Here is a 6848-nt window from a genome sequence, read left to right on the forward strand (position 1 = left end):
CATTTTTATGCCCAAATCCACTCAGTTCACTCCTACTAAATGTAACCAAGCATCTCTTTGAAGTGGATTTAAATTCAGGAGGCGAACCGATCTCCTGCTTGACAGTCAAAAAACTGCTGTGACCTTCTAATGCAGATTTTTCTTTCATGTTTAATGTGATAATAATTCCTTTCATTGTGATTTCATTAAATCTACGGTGATTATTCCTTTACATGTTTGTTTTGTGTGTCCTGTAGCACAAAAACAAACAAAAAAACTGCAAAAATCTCTTTTAAACATTTTGATAGTTATGTGCGATTCCTCTGGCTTGATTTAAAATCCAATTAACTATGCACAAAAACCTTACACTCACCCTTTAGACAAAGCCGTGTGTCTCAGTGACAGACACACAAAGGCCCTTTCCTTTGTTTCAGCATGACAAGGCACCCACTGACAAAGTAAAAGTCCATTAAAAAGAGAAGGGCTCTCCCAGTTTGCAGGGGGAAAGGAGCAGACATCCCTGCAGAGCTCTGACCTCAACCCCATCAAACACCTTTAAGATAAATTGGAGGAAAAACGGGCTGCAATGGCTGATCGTGCAACATCAGTGACCAGCCTCACTAATGATCTCAGCAAGCAGAAAGCAAATTCCCGCAGCCAGCATTCAGGATTTTGGACAGCCAGTCAAAAAAAGGAAAAATATTGTTAGTGCTTATCATTTATTTCAGCAATTGAATTTTCTCAAGCCCACATGCTTGATGTTCTATAATTATATGAATCTGGATTTTTAAATTTGATGTTCTTGAAGGTTGCAGTGAAAATCAAGCAGCAATTATTCTATTCTAAAGGGGTCAGCAGTCCTGCCAGTCACCTACAATTACAGCGACTAATTATAACCACCAAGCTGGAGTAGGACAATTTATGCAAGAGTGCGGAGCTGAAAGAGCTTTTTCTGCTGCAGGTCTGGGAGGAAAGAAAACTAGAAAATGTGAATCTATCGAACAAAGAAAATCAGCCGCAGAACCACGACGGTGCAACAACTTGTTTTGTTTTAGGCAGAAATCAATATCCCGTCACAACTCAAGTCGCCTAAAAATGTGAGGAATTTTGCAGAACAAACTCACCTATTCATTTGCAGCATGTGTGGGCAGATGAATATCCAGAATGTAAACACAAGCAGTTTGCTGTTTTCCTTCCTCCCAGCGATCAATACCATAAATGATTATCACATCTGAACCAGCAATGATTAAGACTGTATTTAAACACAACAGGGCAGCGTTGGCGTGAACAGATTTGAAGCAATTTCTGGATTCCAGCGTTAACACACGCGACTATACAATTTTCCCTCCGCTTAAATAATACAACAACTCTTTATTTGAGTCACTCGGGGTCAGAGGAAACAGGTTGTTATATGGCTTTCCATTAACTCTGTTTTCTGCCACAACAAACTCCAGAGGGAAATATTTGGCTCTTAAGTCTCTAAATGCTCCGTTTTCAACAGCGAGCTGCTAACTGTGTCTTCCTGCCGTTTGGTGCTGAGCAAGTAATGAGCTGAAGTTTGTGAAGTTTTAGCAAAGACAAAACATTTCAGTTTGAACTACGACAATCGGCTCATTTGTTCGCCAGCCGCCACAAATGTCATTTCTTTCCGCTCCGCTTACCGTCCCGACCGATTCTAACCCGCTCTGATCAGAGGTAAACGAAGTTAATAAACTTATTTTATGCAAATATAGAAGATAAGTGCAGCTCCTCGTGTTCGGGAAAGCAGGATGTACCTCTCAGCCCTGGGTCTTCTCTTGTTAGACGGAAGAAAATTACATCAGTGCCAGTGGAAATCTCCACCCCCACCAAGGCGAAGAGGTTTCTCCAACAGCAAGGTGTGAGGACTTCACCTGTGAGGAAAAAAGACGAGTAAACACAAAGAGGAGGAGTTTGTAAGTGAAGTAAACTGTAAATAGGGCCTGAGGTGAATCTGAGACATGTTAATGAAAGCGACCTTTTCCTAAAAAGAAATCACTTTTCATTTCTATGATTCAGAACAGGTTCAGGATGCTCTTCTTTTCAAACTGAATTCTATTCACTCAAAAGGATCACTTGGCATTCATCTGATTTTTGCCCTACGATTAATTTACATTACGGCAACAAAGCGTCTCTTTGGGGATCAGTAAAAAGGAGGTCAGTTCAGTTGATCCCATGAATAAAAGAGCACTTGAAAGCAAACAGGTCCTCGACACTGAAAGCAGAAACGCAGTTCCATAGGTCTACTAACAATCGCTATAAAAAGATTGTAAAGGAACGATGGCAGATGTGGCCATGTAAAGCCAGTACTTCAGTTTCATGGGCATCTCTTTATTACTCTGGATATGACCTTAAAAAACCCAGACATTTCCAGAAATGAACATAAAAACCTGGGAGAGGTTGGAGGATGTCCAGGGATGCTAAAATCTTGATGTTTATTTGCTATAAGACCAACTCAGATAAAAAAAAAAGTGTTTTTAACATGTTTTTCGAGCATTTTTCAGATGACCAAAAAATAAAATTGCGTTATAGCAGACAAAAAACCTGTAGCTGTGATATACAAACTACAATCTGCAAGTCAGAAGCTCTCCGCTCTGCTCCATTCCGATGCATCCTCTTACAGACAAATAGATCCATATACGTCCTCGCTTTCCTAATCTGGCTTAAAACTGTACGGCTGGATAGCTCTAATATTCCTCAACATTTTTGTTGCACCGCTTATGCTAAGTTGGGATTGTGAGGGGCTGTGAGCTAGCGGAAGAGAGTGTAAACACATTGATAATGGGAAGTAGGGGCGGGCTTACTCAATACCATCAACTCCGGCCATAACTCAGAGGCAAATTTCTAATGAACTATTGCCGCTCTGCAGAAACTATGTCCTAAAAATACAACAGAGTTTTTTGATTTTGGCTAAAATCTTAATTTAAAAAATCTTGAAATTATGGATTTCATCATGTGTCGACAGTAGCTCCGCCCTAACTGGTCCGTTCCATTTTTCTGTGGACCTACAACCTACGGGGGGCCAAAAATGGTATGAACTTAATGGGCCCCATCAGGGCTCAAGCCTGAGTCTCCCCCGCCGACCACCAGAGGGAGCCATCTCCCGAAAAACTGATCCTCTCTGGTTCCCTCTTCACTACATCTCCCATCAAGCTTTGCTTTGTATTCCGCTCATTACCAGCTGTTGCTCATCCCCATTAGCAAATGCTTTTATTCCAGCTCTACGCAAAGTCTTGTTTGTCCTGTGCATGCATTCTGAGCGATTGTTCTATTGTCCTCAGTTTGTACACTGAAGTGGTAACAGAATAAAGCCTAGAGTAGTTACTTTCTGACCTGGCTCCAAAACTTTCCCTCTTTAACTGGCTTTAATCCAGAAGTGTTGCCTTCTGTTCAATATTAGCAGACCTCAGTCTTTTCATGCAAATGATTGTGCTTTTAGCACATTTTGAAACTGAACATCCAAGAACCAGAACGCTGGGCTGCATGTAAATTCAAACTCTAACCATATATTTTTCTATTGTGAAAGCACTCCCACTGTTTTTTTTTATTATGATTTTGCCATTTTTATCCAAAATGAAAAAAAAATTAAAAAATAAAAAAAAATAAAAAACTTGTGCCTTTTTTGTGGATATAGTTTTTGCAGAGTGGCAGTAGTTCATTAGAAATATTTTTTTTGGTAACTGTTTTATTAGCTTTCTGATTATACAACAACAAATAATATCAAATGACAACAGAAACAACAACAAAAGAAAAAGGAAGTTCATTATGTTTATTAGAAATTCATCACCGAGTTGTGGGTGGGGCCATTGTCGTGGAGCAACCCCGCCTCCTTTCCCCTCAGTTGCTAAAAACTCAAAGCAGAGAGCTTGTGCTTCACAAAAAAGCTCTTATTCAAACTATTTTGTCTCCTCCTGATTCACAACAATTTGTTTAAAGAAATACTCAGAAATGCAATTTTCTTTATTTATTTGTCATCAGAAAAATGCCACAAAAACACACTGGTTCTTTTTAGCAGGACTAAAGATGTTTTAAGCTTCTCAACAGCAGTATAAATGTATTCCTACGAATTATTTGTGGATGTATAAACCTCCCGGTGTTGTTACCTCACCAGCTGTTTCAGTTTGTATCTGGAGTGTTTTGTCTCCAGTATTTTGTGTCAGGCTAAATATAGTGTTGCGATACGTTTCCCTTTGTTTCAGCTGAAGGGGACAAACTGCTGCGTCTCAATAAAACCACAGAAAACTGTCAGTGTGTCGAGTGGACTGCAAAGTGGAGCTCTGCTGTACTTTCTTCCACCTTCTGTTTTTTTTTTTTTACTGTTCCACTGTGCACACAACACTAAAGAAAAAGTGGTGGGCACACGACCTTTAACCTACAACAGAGAGAGAGTGTTTAAGGATAAGGATCCGCTTCTCTCTATAGTCACCTTTTCTGGTCAAATTCATACAAGAAAAATGAAATTCCCTGAAACTTCTGCAGACTGAGGGGGCGATGCTGTTATCTGAGGCTGCAGATTTGGCCGAAAGGGTTGAAGGTGGATGCCTGAGATGCTGCGGTCTCCCGTGGGTCAGCTCATGGTCTGTGTGGGCTGGTTATCTGATGACACCATATAATCCCTCACAAGTGCCCCAATACGGTGTCTTGTTCCATGTTCAACTTTGAGGCTTCATGGTGGATTACACTAAGAAATAGGGTCAGTAACCTTTTAGCCGTTAAGCTCTGCAGTATGAGCTTTCAAGAAACATCTTTTTTTTTTTTTGCTTTTAGAGGACTTGCTTTTCAAAACATTGCACATCCATTGAGAAATTCTGCTCCTCTTTGTGTCCACAAATGACAGACTATTAGTTAATAATTCCAAAACCCTCTTAAACACTTCCCTTTATTTATTTCATTTTGACTGCGACTTAAATTTGAATATAATGGCTCTGTTCTCTTGCAGGAAATGATTTTTCTTCAAGTAAGTGCCAGTTGCATCCATTTGCATATTTTAGCTCTGCTCAAGGGGTCATGAAAGGAAAACTTACAGACTTGCAGCACTTTATAGCTCTTTCCTGCACAGTCTGACAAACGCATGTTGACTATATATAGCTCATACAGTGGCTCAGGTACAGAATTTAACACTTTCGTCGACTGAAAAAGTGAGGAAAAGAGCAGAATTCTCTCACTTGAATTGTCAAAGATAATTTGAAATGTTTGAAGAAAAAAATCAAATCAGTCTGTGGAGACTAAAAAAGGTCAATTTGATAGCAGACAGCTAATCAAAGTCTACCAGTGATTCAGTACTTATGTCTTCCTCTGTGAAAAAGTCGAGAGAGAAGACTCTGGAACATTAGAGAAAGAGTTTCCTTAAAAGCAGTAAAAGCAACCTGAGCCCAGGAAACAGCAGGCTCAAAGATAAATTATTATGACATTTTTCTTTTAGGAAAAAAGCCTGTTATAATGGCGGGAAATGGACCTGGTCTTTAAATGTCCTCTCAACAACCAAAGCTACTCACAACAAACCAGAAGGAGAGTACTCAAGGCTTGAAGCACATTTGCAAATGACTCGGTCAGTTCACCAAGTCGCCACTAGGGACATCTTCCATAACTAATGTAATCCCCAATCACGTATTTAATACAATTATTTTTTAATGACAATTGTATTGAGATCAAAATGTGTTTTTTTAACCCGTTAGAACTGATGGTGACAGTGTAATAGAAAAACATCAGAAATGTGCCATATTTATACAAAAAATACGATTTTTATTGTGTTTGAGTATTTTTTTAATTTAAATTGTACTGTAAAAGGAGCAGATATAAACCCACGGTTTGGAAAAGCTTTAATTTGTGACGCAGCAATGGTCTATGGGCTCAAAGTAAGGTCATAAAGATTCACAACCACAACTGAATGTTTGCACTTACATCAAGTTTCATCATACCGCAAAATAAATCTGCAGTGCAGGACTATGTAGAGGCCTGGATTTTATTGCAATTCGGATAAATGCTCGCTATATCTTGTTTTGTTCTTGCCATATATAATGTCATATATTTGCCATAATAAAAACCTAAAAAATGTGAACATTTTATATTGTATTGTTTATGAATCCATTGTGTTCTGATGATAAAAGCTAAGATGATGAATGAAAAAAATGCATGTTAATACATGAAATCGTTCAAACAAAATGCACTGTATACTATATTCGGGAATCAGGTGAGCATTGTGCTCTACTGCGCACTACCCGGGGAGTAGTTAGTGAATTTAGACATAGGTCAACGTTTGGATAGTCACCAATAACAACAGTGTAAAATGCTGGCTTTAAATGATCCCAAAAGACACTGATATTTATGTAATCTCATCCAATGTCCTTCCCCGCCAAAGGTGGGAGGAACCTGAAGCATCTGCTGCACTTCCAGATGAACACCTCACCCTGAGGACACCGCCCGCCAAGAGTTTCCCTGCCTACCACCAGCAAACCAGCTTAACTTCAAAAGAAACCCGAAACACATGGTGTAGGCTCCTGCTTAAATTCAAAAAGCTGAAACTGCAGAGGCCTCCTACTCCGCTGCCTCTACATCCAGCATGCATGGCATAAAATTCTGATGAAGTGGGAAAAAAGTGACCAAATCTCCTGCAAAGCCGAGTCCAGCACCTGGACTGACTCTGCTGGAGTCAGCTTGACATGAGAATGAAAAGTTAAACTTCACTTACAGACCAAACCATCAAGTTTTTTATTAATCTGCATTTCAAAGAGAACTGAAAATTCCTCATATTTGATTATTATTGTGTTTTTTATTTTAAATGTGGATCCCTTTTTATTAGAGGGAGAGAAAATTAGCTTCTAAATTGAACACAGCCCCTTGTAGTTATGGTT

At 39.3% G+C, this 6848-nt stretch overlaps 1 long non-coding RNA gene across 1 annotated transcript in view; it reads right to left on the bottom strand.

The window, feature by feature from the left end:
• The window catches only part of LOC118598004, a 72016-nt gene that overhangs the window by 21278 nt on the left and 43890 nt on the right, over positions 1-6848 (bottom strand). The window contains exon 2 of the long non-coding RNA XR_004947039.1: positions 1755-1871. This is a non-coding gene — a long non-coding RNA (uncharacterized LOC118598004). The remainder of the gene's footprint in view (positions 1-1754; positions 1872-6848) is intronic.

This window comes from Oryzias melastigma, linkage group LG22 (assembly GCF_002922805.2).
Source record: "Oryzias melastigma strain HK-1 linkage group LG22, ASM292280v2, whole genome shotgun sequence".
Taxonomy (NCBI): Eukaryota; Metazoa; Chordata; class Actinopteri; order Beloniformes; family Adrianichthyidae; genus Oryzias; species Oryzias melastigma.